Source organism: Globicephala melas, chromosome 13, assembly GCF_963455315.2.
Source record: "Globicephala melas chromosome 13, mGloMel1.2, whole genome shotgun sequence".
NCBI lineage: Eukaryota > Metazoa > Chordata > Mammalia > Artiodactyla > Delphinidae > Globicephala > Globicephala melas.
The window spans coordinates 4,043,339-4,061,174 of NC_083326.1; positions in this window are offsets into that span (position 1 = coordinate 4,043,339).

The following is a 17,836-nucleotide window of genomic DNA, read 5'->3' on the forward strand; positions in this document are numbered from 1 at the left end:
GTTGGGGCATATATTCCATTTACATTCAAGGTTATTGTCAATATGTATGTTCCTATTACCATTTTCTTAATTGTTTTGGGTTTGTTTTCGTGGGTCTTTTTCTTCTCTTGTTTTTACCGCCTAGAGATGTTTCTTTAGCATTTGTTGTAAAGCTGGTTTTGTGGTGCTGAATTCTCTTAGCTTTTGCTTACCTGAAAAGCTTTTGATTTCTCCATCAAATCTGAATGAGATCTTTGCTGGGTAGAGTAATCTTGGTTGTAGGTTTTTCTCTTTCATCACTTTAAGTACATCCTGCCACTCCCTTCTGGCCTGCAGAGTTTCTGCTGAAAAATCAGCTGATAACCTTATGGGGATTCTTTTGTATGTTATTTTTTTGTTTTTCCTTTGCTGCTTTTAATATTTTTTCTCTGAACTTAGTTTTTGTTAGCTTGATTAATATGTGTCTTAGTGTGTTTTTCCTAGGGTTTATCCTGTGTGGGACTCTGTGCTTCCTGGACTTGGGTGACTATTTCCTTTCCCATGTTAGGGAAGTTTTTGACTATAATCTCTTCAAATATTTCCTCAGACCCTTTTTTTTTCTTTTCTTCTTCTGGGACCCCTATAATTCGAAATTTGGTGCATTTAGTGTTGCCCTAGAGGTCTCTGAGATTGTCTTCAATTCTTTTCATTCTCTTTTCTTTATTCTGGTCCTCGGCAGTTATTTCCACCATTTTGTCTTCCAGCTCACTTATTCGTTCTTCTTCCTCATTTATTCTGTTATTGATTCCTTCTAGTGTATTTTTCCTTTCAGTTATTGTGTTGTTCATCTCTGTTTGTTTGTTCTTTAGCTCTTCTAGATCTTTGTTAAACATTTCTTGGATTTTCTCACTCCGTGCCTCCATTCTATTTCCGAGATTCTGGATCATCTTTACTGTCATTACTCTGAATTATTTTTCAGGTAGATTGCCTATTTCCTCTTCATTTATTTGGTCTTGTAAGTTTTTACCTTGCTCCTTCACCTGTGACATATTGTTTTGCCTCTCATTTGTTTTTTGTTTTTTTTTTGATGGGTGGGATTGTGTTCCTGTCTTACTGGTTTTTTGGCCTGAGGCTTCCAACACTGGAGTTTGTCAGCTGTTGGGTAGAGCTGGGTCTTGGTGCCGAGATGAAGACCTCTGGGAGACTTCACACTGATGAATATTCCCTGGGGTCTGAGGTTCTCTGTTAGTCTAGTGGTTTGGACTAGGAGCTCCCACTGCAGGAACTTCAGCCCAACCCCCAGCTCGTGAACCAAGATCCTGTAAGCTGCATGGGTTGCCAAAAAAAAAAATTAAGTAAAAAGGAGAACAATAACAAAGAATAAAAAATAAAATTAGACTGGGAAACATTTCGCTTGGGGGTTCGTCCTGTCTCCTTGGGCATCGAGTTTCCCCACCAGTGTCCGGCAGGTGCCCTATTTGTGGGGAGATGCGAACTCCATGTCTTCCCACACTACCATATTGACTCCGCCCCTCCACATCCTGTATTTTTATTTGCTGAAACTGGCAGTCTATTTATTTATATTTTTTATTGAAATATAGTTGATTTACAGTGTTTTAAGTGTACAGCAAAGTGATTCAGTTATATATATATATATATAAATAAATATGTGTATTTTTTCATATTCTTTTCCATTATACATCATTACAAGATATTGAATATAGTTCCCTGTGCTCTACAGTAGGTCCTTGTTGTTTTAAAAGTGGCAGTCTTAATGTGATGGCACTTACCCCAGTACCTGGCACCAATATATTTAGTAGTACCTGACACCCAGTATATACAGTAGACACCCAAAAAATATGTTAAATTTAACTTTAAGCTATTTCACTCTATAGTGGGGAAATAGGAATAAACCTAAAGATAGGAGGAGTTATAAAGTGTAATAAAGAATTTGGCCCTCGATATCATTGAAAGTTTCCTTTTCAGTAGTAAAAGCATTTCTTGCCAAGTGCAAAATTTGTGTTTAAATAAGTCCTCCTTCATTGTTAGAAGTGTTCCCGGAATGATGCTGATGGGCTTCTGGATGATGGTGGTCCTTCAAGATGAACAGTGGGCATAGTTCTGGGGTTAGTGTACCAGAAGGGAGATGCTATGCACAGTTTTGCTCCAGGGAATGTAATTTAAATATTCTTTTTTTTTTCTTTCTTCTTTGTAGTCTGCGGAGTTTTAAAAATCTGGGTGACCACTTGTAGAAAAAATTTGGTACTAAAGCATCCCAAGAACCATGCAGCTTGGCTCCCTACACTGGCTCCCATCTGAGCCCTCTTGGGAGTCTGAATCATCCCCCCCACCCCCCTTCTGGCCTCCCCAAGGGCCCAGAACCCAGGATCATGCTTCCTGACACTCTGTAGGAGGGGAGTCAGGGTGCTTCCAGCCCTAGGTGATATGGCTGCGTCTAGATGTGCTTAACAAATTGCCCGTTCACTCAATTACATTTTATTTAATCATCTGTAATCATATAAATTATGCCTGATGGTAGTAAATGTTCATGTCAGTTCTTAATTACAGATTGATTAATTGGCTGGGGTGATCTGTATTACTACTTATATAAGAATATATGAAGATGATGATAAATTAGGGCTGGCGATGCTGAGCCCAGGAACATGGAACATTTCCAATTGTATCCCAATTTTTGGGGATGGGGAAGCCATTCACCCTTCCCTGTCTTATTCATGTCAGATGCCTCCAGGAGGGTTTGCATTCTATTGATTGGTTGATTTTGGTAACATCTGAGTCAAGAAATATTTATTATTATTTAGTTTGTGTGTGTGTGTGTGTGTGTGTATGTGTGTGTGTGTGTGTGTGTGTGTATGTGTAAATTTTTTTGCCGTGCAGTGCTTTTCTTTTTGGCTGTTGGCAGAGAAGAATAATGACAAGCTCATTAAGTTCAGTTGAGCTCATTACAGCCTGCTGGGCCCAGAAAGTTCCCAAGGTTGGATTTGGCCTGGAGAGCAGGAATCCAGAGAATGAAGAGTTGTGGGGGTGGTGGTGGGACTTTATCAGTGCCTATGGAATCATTCCCTATTAGGTGATTTCCTTGAAAGATAGTATGTCCAATGATCCAGAATATGCCTTGAAATTTTCTCTAGTAACATCAGACCTTTGTGGATGTCTTTAAGGCAACTTGCCTCGGATGTGTAATTATTAGTTCTCAGCTTTTGAGAGCAAAACCTAATTAGAATGTACTCCGCTTCCATCATCATTGCTTCCCTCTCTCACTCATACTTGAGGATACAGGTAAAGAAGAGGCAACATGGGGTAAGGTGGAGAATCTTATAATCCAGGAGTGGACTCTGGTTTTAGAGAAGGAGCTTGTGACTTTATTCCAGGATCCTTGCTTCCTGAGAAGTGATGGGCAGAGGAAGAATTGCAGAAAAGCCTATGCTCTGAAGACCCAGCATCCCAGGAGGTTGTTACTAGAGAAGAGCATCCCCTTGACAAACAAGCTACGATAGGAGCTCCTTCCATTTACTTTATTGGCTGAAGTTATCCAGCTGACTTTTTCTCAGGTCCCACTGGCCAAGATTGGCTGGTATGTGCACCCTAAATCAATCATTGTCAAAGGGACTAAGACAATTTGGAATGGTCCAGACCAATCATGATTGACTCTCTGGTGGTCTGGAGAGGAGGGTCACCTTTCCTGAATATATGGCCTGGTGGAGGGTGATGCTTGAAATAAACTGAGACTCTGTCAGCCACCAAGAAGGAGTGTATGTGTGAGTGTTGTGTGTGTGTGTGTAGGATTAGGGGCAATTGGCTGTTCCGGGAAAATCACATGAAGACCCTGAAATGCAGGAACCCCGAATCTCCCATATCAGATCCATAGGAATGAAGATTCAAATGCCTCAGAAGAAAAAAACAATAAATAAGGCACATACTCCAACATGACTTGGTTTTTCTTCAGTTCTTCTCATTTTGTTCTTCATAATAATACCTTGCAGTTATAGACAGCTATCACAACTTTATTCTGCACATTACCTGGAGGTGTCAGATGGTTAATCTATTAAAGAAACCATGCTAGTGTGTGTGATGTAGGTGGGATATGTGGAGGACACAGTTAGTAATCTACCCAGTATTAATTCTCCCAGCTCTTTCTTTCAAGTTGAACCCTGGTTGACACCATCCCCAGTGTCTGAGGAAGATCCCCGTGACTCTGAGCCAATTGGGACCTGGCAGTCCCTTGGTGGCGGTTATAGGTTCAAGGATGGGCAAGTTGGCTTAATCATTATGAAGGCAAAAACTGGAGTCCTGCTTGGGGAAGAAGTTCTTCTTGCTCTCCTGCTGGGTGGGAACAAGGAAGTATATAGCCTTGACTGCCACTGGCAGCCATGTTGTGAACATGAGGGGCACAAGTATTGAGTAGAATAAGAGCTGAGAGAGGGGAAGAAAGTAGGGCCTCAGTGGCATCACTGAGCCAAACCTGGAGCCTCTGACCTTGCTAAGTAAGATGACAACTTTCCTTATGACTTAAGCCAATGTGAATTGAGGCTTTTGGTTACTTGCAGCTGAAAGCATCCCCTTACTAAAACAGGCATCCATTATTTTTTCTTTTACAAATGAAGAAACTGAACAAGAGAAAGTGAGCTGTAAGGCAGTAAGTGAGCTGCCTCAGGTCTTACAGCCAAGAGAGTGAAGGAAGAATAGAAGCCCAGTCTTTGACTCCAAGGTGGCTTTTTTCCCCCACCTAATTCCCTCCTATAATGGGGATTACTTCTCAGTGATCACAGTTATCTTGAGTTGATCTGGTGAGGCTGAGGGGAAGGGTGAAATGTTTCCTAGGAGTCCCAGTAGGGTGGGGCTGAGAAATCTAATTCCCCCTGGGTTGGCCGCTGGCTGCCATCTGGACGAGATAATTATTACCCTGCCCTGTCTTTGTTTAACTGGCTCTGTAGTGAGAACAATGGATTCCAATGAATTGTGCTGGTAAATAATATCTTCTGCTTCCTGGGGGAAACTTACACAACAAAGGATGAGGGTGCCCTCCCAAGAGGGAGGGAATAGGATGGAGAAGTAGAATAGACTCAAGAGCCGTGGCAACAGTACCTCTGAGGTTGGTCAAGGGGAAAGGTCAGGCTCAGGCAGACCTAGCATCTAGACCACTGACAGATCCTGTCCTTTGGGGCTACACTACTTCATTCCCCAACCACAGCCTGGGTGATTCCACAGGGAGCTCAGTAGCTGAAATGGCTCCTCAGAGTTGTCCTACATTGTGCTGAGGTAGCCTGGACTTTATATACTTGCCTTCATTAGTCACTGGATGTAGGATGCCCCTGGAAGTATGTGACTTGAGCAAAGCTGTTCTTTGCAGCTGAAGCAGTCCTGACAGCTGAGAGCTCACCACTGACCACACTCTGGGCAGCTAGAGCCACCAGCACTTGAAAAAGGATCTGGGCGGTGTGTCTCTGTGTCCATCACACCTGCCCCCAACATCACCTAGTGAGAATCTCCCATCCTGAATCCTTCTCCTCTGGGGGTCATGACTCCATTTTCTTTCCCATTCATGAGGACATCACAGGAGAAGGAGTGTCTAAACAGAGAGACTCTGTTGCAGCATCTCGTTCCATGGCTCCTGCCTGCTGTGAGCCCAGGTGGTGGTGTTGATACTCAGAAACTGGCAGCCCAACCTTAAGGCTTAGGGGCCACCTCTCAGCTTTAGAAGGAGGACTTATCAAGGTGGGAGGCAGTTCTGGCCTTTAAGGGTGGATAGCTGGAATGAGTGCTGACTGAGACCAAAAGTGGAACCTGACCCCAGTGTGATGTGAATTGGTTGCAAAGCCTGATTTTGCCTGTTTTTCTGCATCTGTAGAAATCAGATAACATCTCCTTTTCTTTTTGTATGAGATTTTGTGAAGGGGAACATAGTAACAATGTAAAAACCAAAACTTAAAAATTCTGCAGAACTGTGGGATAGTGCCCCTAGCATGTTTGTTATCAGTAGAGGTGGCTGATGGACTGTGTAAAAGCCATACTCCATGTACCATGGCCCCATCCTGGAAAAGACAAGTGCAAAATGCAAAGCATTTGAATCAGGGCAAATGACTTTCCCTGGGCACCGAATGCCCCTGAAGGAGAACCCTATGCCTTCTTCCCTAGAAGGTCCAGCTCAAATCTCACCTCTCTGCTGCTCAGTGATGGGTTGCTTCTCTGATCTGCTTGCCTTGCCTTGAGTTTACTCCGTTCACACTTGCCATGGTGGTCTACCAAAAGTCTGGGTTTGGTGTGTAACCCTATGCGAGCCAGTCAGCTCTTGGATGGCACGGGTTGTCTTTCTTCTCTTTCTTGTCTGGAACCTGCCTAACTCAGGGTTGGACAGACAGGGCTTTGGGTAGCTGAGTTGTTCTCTGACTACAGCCCACAGTTACGAGGAGCCCACAGTGTCAGTGCCTGTGGGTGTCCAGAGTGGGCTGAGAGATGCTCATGACAGGTCATGGACTTACAGACTCATAGTCTGTCAGCACTGGAAGAGACTTTAGTGATTATTTGTCATATGTCCTGCCACTTCTCTCCCCTTTTCCACCTATCAAATATTCAACAAATATTTTTGGAGTACCTTAAAGATGCCAGGCCCTGTTCTGGGGGCAGGAGGTATAGCATTGAACAAAATCCCTGGCCTTGTAGAATTTTTATGCTGGTTGGCATATAATAAACAAACGAGGCAAGAAAATACCTATTGTGTCAGCTGGTGATAACTGTGCAAAGAAAAATCAAGCAGATAAAGGGAAGAGAGAGTGCCAGAGATGGAGAAGGGGCAGGGGGTGATATTTTAAATAAGATGATCAGGGAAGGGGACATTTGAGTAGAGTTCTGAAACAGGTGAAGGAGCAACCATGTGGATGTATGAGAGAAGAGCTTTTGTCTCTGGGGATGTGAACAGCACGTGCAAAGGCCCTGAGGTGGGTGCTTGCTCGTAAGCTTGAGGTGTGGCAAGGAGACCAGGGGCAGGAGTGGTAGGTGGGAGGTAAGCAGAGAGGTAGTGGGGTGGGGGTGGGAGTGGCAAACACTGCAGAGAGCTTCTCGGGCCTTCACAAGGACTCTGACCTTTGCTTTGAGTGAGGCGGGGAGCCATCGCAGGGCTCTGAGCTGAGGAGCGCCATGATCTAACTTGGGCTTAGAAGGATCCCTCTGGCTGGTGAGTGAATAGACCCCAGGAGGCAACATGTGGAGGCAGGGAGATGTAAGTGGTCCATGTAGTCATCCAGGCAAGGGGTGAGGGTGGCTTGGACCAGCTGGCAGCAGTGAGGTGGTGAGAAGTGGATGGGTGCTGAAGCACCTTTGTTTTTGTAAATTTTTTTGGCTATGCCATGGGGCATGTAGTATCTTAGCTCCCAGACCAGGGATGGAACCTGTGCCTCCTGCAGTGGAAGTAGAGGGAGTCTTAACCACAGGACTGCCAGGGAAGTCCCTGGAAGCATCTTGAAGGTAAAGTCAGGAGTTCATGACAGATGAGGAAACTGGTCCAGAGAGTGATTTGGACCGAAAAGGAGTGATTTACCTAAAGTTGTACAGCTAAGTGGCAGACCAGGACCAGAATAACCAGTTTTAACTGACGTCTGTGTCTGAACCATGCTTCCCCTTGTGCTTCATGTATCTTTCAGCTTATGGGTGTGAGCTGTGTGTGGCTGTGTGTGTGTGAGTCTGAGTGTGTGCTAGTGTGTTCTTGCCTCCATGGATATGGGGGGAGGGGGAAGCTGTGCTGGGGCAAGTGACAGCAGTGGGAGAGGAGCGGGCAGGGGGCATTTCAGCTGACTGCCTCTTCCCACATCCGTCCTGCTCATGCCTCCTGGCACCTTCAGGCCCAGCTCCTTGCATGCAGGCTCTGCCGATCCCTGGTCCTGGCTAATCCGCTTTCATAAAGCATCCCTTCCCCCATCATCTCTGACAATGGAGAGGAAAGATTGAACCCTTAGGCCATCATTCTGACTCTTTTTTTTTCCCACATGTAGTTCTCTTGGTCCAAGTCCCAGCTGACCATCTCTGTGACTGGACATCTTTCTGTGGCTTGAGCTGAGATGGGGACTTGATGGGGTGGCAGATGGGGTAAGAGGGAGAGGACGGCTCACACAAGACCGTGGGCAGGAAGACTGACCTGGTGACATGCCTTTGTGTGTCTCCAGGAGGAAGTGGACACAAAAACGTCACTTGGGAGAGATATCCATGACACCAGAAAGGAAAAGGGATTCCCACTAGAACACTGAAAAGAACCCACTGGGCTGTCCTGAGGCCTGGGATTCCTCCTCATGGTTTTGTGGGTGGGTGTCCCTGATTCTGGCACCAGCTAGCTGTGACGTGGGGTCAGGAATTGCTTCCCTTGGTTAGCTGTCTTAGATATGCTATCCAGGAACTCCCACAGGACTTTAGTAAGTCCTTTCATATTTTAGCATGAACTTCATCTTTGGGTATTGACTGCACAAAGATGCAAGTGTCAGTTCCCACTTATCATCCACCTGCCAGAATGGACACCATAAAGGACTTTTCACTTGTTTGCCCCAAACCACTGCTTCCTAACAGCGTCCATTACAATTACCTGGGGGCTCTAAAAATTAATTTTATATAATATGAAAAAATGTAAAAAGCTATACAGTGACAAATCTTCCCTATCCCCCATAGTGCATTTCTCCTCACTGTGTTAGCACTGTTAGTGGCTCTGTGGTACCCTCTCAGAGTTTCTCATAAAAGCAAATATTAAAATAGATTTTTATTTTCTTTCACCCAGTTTTGTACAAAATATAGCATACTGTACACATTGTTCCACATTTCACTTTTTTCCTTAATATATTTTGGATTTTTTTTTTCTTTGTGGTACGCGGGCCTCTCACTGCTGTGGCCTCTCCCGTTGCGGAGCACAGGCTCCGGACGCGCAGGCTCAGCGGCCATGGCTCACGGGCCCAGCTGCTCTGCGGCATGTGAGATCTTCCCAGACCGGGGCACGAACCTGTGTCCCCTGCATCGGCAGGCGGACTCTCAACCACTGTGCCACCAGGGAAGCCCTACCACTGCAAGATATAGGTGTATGGGGGGAGAATTCAAGAATTTCAGATCCTCAGACTCTACCCTAGGCTGATTGAATCTGAACTTCTCAGAGACTTACATTTTTAGAAAACTCTCCAGGTGATTATAATGTAGACAAAACTCATAACTAGTTGTCTAACCTACATAAACCATTTTGGTCAGCTAGGATGGTGTCCTTCCTCTGCCTTTCCTGAACAATTGTGGTAGGCTGAAAAATGGCTCTCCAAGATATGGTCACTTCCCAGTCCCTGGGACGTGTGAATATTACCCAAGATGGCAAAGATGTGACTGAGTTCAGGATCTCGAGCTGGGGTGATTATCCTGGATTATCCAGATAAGCCCTAAATGCAATCACAGGTATCCTTATGAGAGAGGGGCAGAGGGAGATTGCAGACAGACACGGAGGAGAGCACGTGAAGATGGAGGCAGAGATTGGAGTGATGCAGCCACAAGCCAAGGAATACTGGCTGCCACTAGAAATGGGAAGAGGCAAGAAACAGATTCTCCTTTAGAATCGCTGGAGGAAGCGTGGCCCTGCTGACCCCTTGATTTCTGTCCTATGCTGCTGCTGTCATACTTCTGGCCTCTAGAAGGGTGAGAGAATGAACGTCTGTTGTTTTGAACACTAAGTTTGTGGTAATTTATTCCAGCAGCCTCAGGAAATGAACACAAGCATCTACACACGTTTCTGCTGCTAGAGAGCCTTTGCTTAGTGTCTTCCTCCTAGAGGAAAGGACACCTAGAGTCCTTTTCCTCCTTCTCTGTGCCTGTTGGTACTCTTCTAGTCTTTAAAGCTGACCAAACTCTTACCTCCTCCATGAAGGATTCCTGGACAGCCCATCTCTGACCTGCTATAAGGTCTATTGTTGGTTCCCATAAATGGTCTCGTATTTTCAGTTAAGCTCTTGTGTGGGTCTGGGTTTCCTCTGGAGACTGTATGCTACCTGTGGCAGGGATCTTTCTTGCTGTTGTTCTAAAGCCTGCGTGGTGGGGTATTACTTATGGTTCTAGGTAGTTTCACTGTAAGAATCTTTGCCATGGGCAGTTTAAACAGAGGCAGTTTCACTGCACAATTGGCCATAAGACAGTTTTGCCAGGAAAGATAAAATAATGAAAATAAAATAAAGAGGGACATTAAAAAGAATATAATGAAACACAAAAAATTAGTAACAAAACTTTTAAAAGATTTTATTGTCAAAAAATGAAAACACAAAAAATATTTGAATACATTTAGAATGTGTGTAGATTCATGGCTAAAGTTGTATTTGGGTATATCTTAGAGAAAGCGATAATACTTCCTTTCTCAAAGTCAGTCATTAAGAATTTAGGATCTAATGTTGGATGTAAATTCTTCACAATGTTAAAAAATTTGCTGAAACTGTCTCCAGATTTCCCTGGAAGTAAAACAGACAGATGAGGGATGCTATTTCTTATCAATACATGTAATATATATAACTGGTCATACATATCTGGTCTATATTTCAGTGTTCCATCACATGCCCGGTCCTTATATTTCACTAAGTCACGTAAGCCAGATTCTGCACCAAATACCAAAATTCTGTCTACATCATGTGCTCCACTATTAAACAGCAAAGTTTTTTTTCACATTTTCAAGAAAATTGTATTCATCAGGAATCACGTAAACGTTTCTTTTTGGGGGGATAGGAGGCGCTTAACTCTTCTTTGGCCTCCAACTGCTAATATTGAGTGACGAATTTGGTACAGACAGCCACCTTTTAAAATTTGCCATAGTTTGGTGAACTTTTGGTTCTGACGGGTGGGAGAGATGACTGTGCTCACGAAGGACCTTTAAACTGGCAAGTGATCGTTTTCTGGTATAGTATGCAGCTTGGCTTTACACTCTCTTATTTCACACGTCTGGTAAGTTTCCTTATTACCATATTTTCTATCAAGTCGATCTACACCTTGACTGGTTTGACCAAACTGTTAACCAGTTATTTTAACTTTTACAGCAAAATTGCCTTACTGCCAATTAGTTTTGTGATGAAACTGCTTATGGCAAAGATGTTTCTGGTGAAAATACCAGAAATGACTACTCACAGAGGACTTGGGGGCCATTGGTAACCTGATTGTATATATTCCTCCTCCCTCTCCCTCTTCACCCTGCCATATATCCTTGGCTTCCTTTTGTTTGTAGAGTTAGAAAATACTCAAGTTAGAAAGTGTTATGGCTGGATCGTCTACCCCCCAAATTTATACATTGCAGTACTAATCCTCAGTGTCTGGAAATGTGACTGTATTTGGAGAAAGGGCCTTTGAAGAGTTAACTAAGGTAAGATGAGGTCACATGGCTGGGCCCTAATCCAATATGACTGATGTCCTTAAGAGGAGATTAGGACACAGACACACACAGAGGAAAGACCACGTGAGGGCACAGGGAGAAGTGGCCATCTGCAGGCCAGGGGGAGAGGCTTCAGGGGAAACCGAAGCTGCCGACACCTTGATCTTGGACTACTGACCTCCAGAACTGTGAGAAAATAAATTTCTGTTGCTTAAGTCTTCCAGGCTTGGTACTTTGTTACAGCAGTGCTAGCAAACTGGTACAGAAGGGGCCTGCCTACTCTAGGAAGGAATCCCTTTACAGCGTTTCAGAGAGCCTTGGCCTGGCTACTGTCAGCAAAGAGGAGCCCACCACTTCCTGTGGCAGTCCATTCTATTGTTGGACAACTCTAGGTCACATTCAGTGCAGTTCAGTCACGTTCGATGTTTCCTGCATATCTACCTGGTCTTAGAAACTGGTTGAGTGGTGAGGACACAGTCCTTGTCCTCTGGGAATTCACAGCTTGATGGGGACAGGAGAAAAGTCAACAGCAATAAGGACTGGACAAGAGATTAACCTAAGTGCGAAGGGAGCCTTGTGGCAGGATCCCTGGCCCATCCTGGGAGGCAGTGTGAGGGTGACACTGTGGCCCCAGAGGTGGAGATATTCAGTGGCATGTTAAAAAATCTGTATTAGTTTCTGTAGGCTGCAGTAACAAATTACCACTACCCTGTGGCTTAAACAACAGAAATGTATTCTCTCACAGTTCTGGAGGCCAGACGTCCGAAATTAGTTTCTCTGGGCTGACATGAAGGTGCCAGTAGGAAGGTGTTCCCGTTGGAGCGTCTAGGGATGAATCCATTCCTTACCTCTTCCAGCTTCTGGTGGCTGCTGGCATTCCTTTGCTTGTGGTCACTTCACTCCAGTGTCTCCCTCTGTCTTCACGTTGCCTTTTCCTCTTCTGTCTGTGTCAAATCTCCCTCTGCCTCTCTCTTATAAGGATACAAGTGATTGCATTTAGGGTCCACATGGACAATCCAGGGTAATCTCCTCATCTCAAGATCCTTAATCACATCTGCAAGGATCTTTTTTCCTTATAAAGCAACATTTATAGCCTTCCAGGGGAGGGATCAACACGTGCAAAGTCTTCCTCCTTCTGTGGAGGAAGCAGCATGAAACGTGCAAGCTCTCTCTTTCAAAGGGACAGCCTTTCGGATGTGAAGAAAAGAGACGTGTTCCTTCTAAATCTCATTTGCCTAGGTGGGACCTCCTCAGTGTCTCTGTTGATTCTTAAGAGGCTGTTCCCACTCAGGGTGTGGACTTCCCAGATGGACTGGAGGTCTCTTGTCCCTGGCGTCTCACAGTGTGTGCTCATGCCAGACCCTCCCAGCATGTTTTGGGACAAATCTGATCCCTTGGGAAAATCATGTGAGAGATGTTATGTTTTGGTGTCTTCCTCCTTCCGTGGTGCTTTGCCTCTGCTCTCTTCAGAAAACTTCACTCTTTTACTGGACAAACATTTATTCAGCTCCATTATGTGTTGGTCCTGTTCCAGGTACTGGGGATAGAGTGTTGAATGAGACAGGCAGGTCCATGCTCTCCTGGAGCTTATCTTTTAGGGAGGAAAGGGAGAGGATACACTAGTGAACAAATAACAAGATCACTTTGCGGTACAGCAGAAATTAACACAACATTGTAAATCAACTATACATCAATTAAAAAATATTAAAAAAATAACTGAACAAGAGAATTTCTGACAGTGAGGGGTGCTACAAAGACAACAACACAGGGTGATGGGATAGGAAGTGGGTGAGTGTACGTGGGGAGGTCCTGGAAGACCTCTCAGCCAGGTGGCACTGAGGTGGGTCAGAGTGACAAGAAGGAGCTCAGCACAGGTAATTCTGGGGTTGAACACTCAAGCAAAGACCCTGTGGAGGGAAGAGCTGGTGAGCTAACGGAACAGATGTGAGAGAAGGAGGTGGGAGAGGATGACATTGGAGCCACAGGAAGGGGTCAGCTCGTGCAGGACATCGAAAAGCAGCTTCAGGACTTCAGCTTTTACTCTAAAGGACCCGGGAAGTTGTATTAGCTGGGGCTCACCCAGGTGTAGAGGTAGCAGATGTCAGTATCAGAGGGCAAATGGGTACATGAGTGTGGCCCTCAGGGGCTCTGATAGTTAATTTTATTTGTCAACTTGACTGGACTAAGGGATGCTCAGATAGCTGGTAAAACATTCTTTCTGGGTATGTCTGTGAGGATGTTTCTGGAAGAGATTAGCATTTAAATCAGTAGCCTGAGTAAAGAAGATCCCCCTCCCTTCACCAGTGCAGGTGGGCATTATCCAATCTACTGAGGGCTTGGCTAGAACAGAAGGTGGAGGAAGCATGGATTCACTCTCTCTGTTTGAGCTGAGACATCCATCTTCTGCCCTCCGACATAGGCGTTCCTGGTTCTTAGCCTTCGGACTCAGACTGGGACTTAGACCACCGGCCCCCTGATTCTGGGGCCTTTGGACTGAGATTTACATCATCAGCTCCCCTGGATCTCAGGCCTTTGGACTTGGACTGACCTACACCACTGGCTTCCCTGAGTCTCCAGCTTGCAGACGGCAGATTCTGGGACTTCTCAGCCTCCATAATTGCATGACTATGATAAATCTCCTTTTAGCTCTCTCTCTCTATCCCATTGGTTCTGTTTCTCTGGAGAACCCTAACTAATACAGGGACCTGAAGATATACATCTGGCAGTTACAGACACACTAGAAATAGTTAAAAACTTGGGCCTGAATAAGGTCATCCAAGGAGTAGAGACGGAGATGAGAAGAGATTCCTTGACTGAGCCCTGAGTGGCCGATATTTAGAGATCAAGCAGAGAAGCAAGTCTCAATGAAGGGACAGAGAAGGCGAGCCGGGTGAGGCAGGAGGAAAACCAAGAGGGAAGACCATATCTCAAGAGTGGTGGGTCGTCAGCATTCGCCTGTCCTCTCTCCCCGTCAGGAGAGTTGCTGACGAACGAATTCCTTTGAGTTGTGTATTCTCCTGGGTGAATGTTTTGGGGAGGAATCAAAACCTTGAGTAAGGGTTGCAGTATGAACGCCGTACTGCAGAGAGGGTTTTCCTGCCGTGTCTCTGGTCTTTGTCATGTCAATTTCTAATCTTTGTGAGGCTAGCCTTTTGGAGGTAGAGTCAGGAGACTGAACCAGATTGGCAGAGAGGAGCTCAGGATGCCATGTTTATAACCATTTAAAAATTAAACTCAGCCTGTGACATGGGTGTTTAGAGAGTTACTCCTTATATTTTGGTAAGTTTGCCTCCCATCATCCTGTAGCACCCATGTTGCTTCTGCCTGGACACCTGCCATTGTCTCAAACACCTTTCAGGCTGGGAATTAACAATCCAGACATTTCTTCCCCCAGCTAACCCTCCAACACCACCAACAAGACTTTTTGAAAACTATGTCACATGCAGTTATAAATAGTTCTACAGAAATTCAAATACAGATTTGATCCATTTAACCCCTGTGTGAATGGCAGGCTTGAGTCAGGGGATGCTGGACTATGACTGATATTGTGATATTGTGATATTGATGCTGCCTCTTCCCACACCTGTCCTCATCCTCCCCACCTGACACTCTAGACTCTGCCTGTTCCTTCTCCCCTCGTGCTTTGCACCCACTGTCATCCAGGACCTCCTTGACTACTTGCCTGGTGACCGCTTGCCTCCACATCCAAGAGGACTTTCTCCTTTGCTCGCAGCTGGATCTGCTCTGCCTCCCCACAGCCTGTGTTTCCAGTTCCTGGGCTCTTCTCCAACCTCTGCTGCGTTCACCCTTCCATGCGTAGCCTGTCATGAGATGGCACATTTTGTAAACACACTGCTATTTTCTGGCCCATCTTCCTGTGGCATGTACTTATTGTGCTTCCCCAGCTGGTGTCTTTGCCTCCCACATGGACCCCTCCTCTCTCTGCTCTTCCAACAAGTCTCTCAAGGGCTCCTTTTCCAAGAGGATGGCCCTACTGCATCAGCCTTGAGTAAGCTTTTCTTTCTCTCCACTTACTCTCTGTAACTTTCATTTGGCCTGTATCCCATGCTGTCTATTGACAGCTTTTGTATTTCTTTGAACACTCCTATTGTTTGACAATTCTATGGATGGAATTGTGTCACTTTGAAATTTATATGTTGAAGTCCTAAGCCCAATGTGACTGTATTTGGAGATAAGGCTTTTAGGACAAAATTGAGGTTAAATGAGGTCATAAGTGTAGAGTGCTAATCTGATAGGATTGGTGGCCTTATAAGAAGAGGACTCTCTCTCTCTCTCTGTCTGTCTGGACCAAGGAAAGTCTGTGTGAGCATGCCATGAGAAAGTGGCCGTCTACAAGCCAGGAAGAGAGTCTTCACCATAACCTGACCATCCTGACACTCTGACCTTCGACTTGCCAGCCTCAGAACTGTGAGAAAATAAATTTCTGTTGTTTAGGCCACCCAGTCTATAGTATTTTGTTACGGCAGCCAGAGCAGACTAAGACAATACCTTTTAGCATGTTTATGTCTTATATGCCCCCAAAACTGCCATCTTAGGTTGGGACTGTTTTTTTTAAACTTTTAAATTGAAGTTTAATATGCATATAGAAATATACATATATCATAGGTATGTAGCTTGCTGAATGTTTACAAACTGAGCACACCCATGTGACAGCATTGGGTCAAGAAACAGTGTATCACTAGCACCTCTGCAACCCCCTTTATGCACCTTCCAGGCTTTGCCAGCCCTCAGAGCAGCTACCAGTCTGACTCCTGACATAGATTAATTTTGCCTGGTTTTGTACTTTATGTACACAGAGTTACAGAGCAAACTCCAAAGTGATAGAACTTCTTTGCACTCTCATCAGCGTGTGTGAGAAGATTTATTTTTTATTCTCCTTTATTCCACTTGCACAGGGAGAATTAGATACAGGGTATTTCCTGGTGGTACAGTGGTTAAGAATCCGCCTGCCAATGTAGGGGACATGGGCTCGAGCCCTGGTCCGGGATGATCCCACATGCCATGGAGCAACTAAGCCCGTGTGCCACAACTACTGAGCCTGCATGCCTAGAGCCTGCGTGCCACAACTACTGAAGCCTGCATGCCTAGAGCCCGTGCTCTGCAACAAGAGAAGCCACTGCAATGAGAAGCCCTCACACCACAACGAAGAGTAACCCCCACTTGCCACAGCTAGAGAAAGCCCATGTGCAGCAACAAAGACCCAATGCAGCCAAAAACAAACAAACAAATAAACATTAAAAGGAAAGAAAAGAAATGCTCATTGGATGAGTAGAGAGAGAAGGATTTTCTTGGGGTTCAAGCATTAGTGGACCCAAGGGTACATGTATGAATGAGGTAGGTGGGCTTAATCGGGACCTCAGCCTCCTTGCTGTCAAAACATACAGGAACCCTCCTTAGCTGTTGAAAAAATGCTCCTTTTCTGTTGTTTGAGTCCTGGTTGCAGAGGCTGTGCTCCCATCATTGAGTCCTGGGTTTCCTGATTACCTTATTAACCATCTGAAATGGAAATTCATTTGGAGAAGAATGTGTCACTGCAATGACATGGAACCTCAGCTCTTTCCTCACATCAGGCATTTCTACACAGTAAGCCAGAAAGTTGGAAGGAAGTTAGAGGCAAGGAGGAATCAATCATGCATGCAGCCTTGGAAGCCATGTTCAGAGGATGACTACTCCGTTCCAGGGCCACCTGGAGAGGAGGAGAGAAATGGCAGGAGGGAGGAGGGCCCATTGCCTCAAGCAACTCTGACCACTTGCATTCTCTATGAAAGCAATTTACACCTCAGCAAAGCCCCCAGAATTCAGAAGAGGAGTGACGAGGCTAGTGGGAACTGCTAACTATGTGAAAAGTAATCAGTTCAGTTAGAATATTGAAGTTCTTGCAAGGAACCTCAGAGAATTTATAATTCCACTGTTCCACACAGAAGGAAACTCCCAGCATCTTCTCATCCCCCCTTCTCTGGATACGCACCAGGTTTAATGCTCCTTCTAAAATCCAGAAGAAGGCACTGAAAGTGCAGGTGTGGTCTGTCTAATACACAACACAGAGGTGTCTTCACCTTCCTTGATATGGAAAGTAAATCCACCTAAATATTTTAATTTACTTTCTTTTTTGGCAACTTTGTTACATTGTTAATTCACACTGAGTTTATGGTGAACTGAAAAACTCATCCACCCCTTATCTTCTCAGTATAAGCTGCTATCTTGGTCTGTTTAGGCTGCTTTAACAAACTACCCTCAACTGGATGGTTTTAACCACAGATATTTACTTCTCACAGTTCTGGAGTCTGGGAAGTCCAAGATCAAGGGACCAGCAGATTCAATGTCTGGTGAGAACCTATTCTTTGTTTAGAGACAGCTGTCTTCTTCTTGTGTCCTTATATGGTGGAAGGACGACAAGGGAGCTCTCTGGGGTCTCTTTCATAAGGGTACTAATCCCATCCACAAGGGGTCCATCCTCATGACCTAAGCACCTCCTGAAAGTCCCAC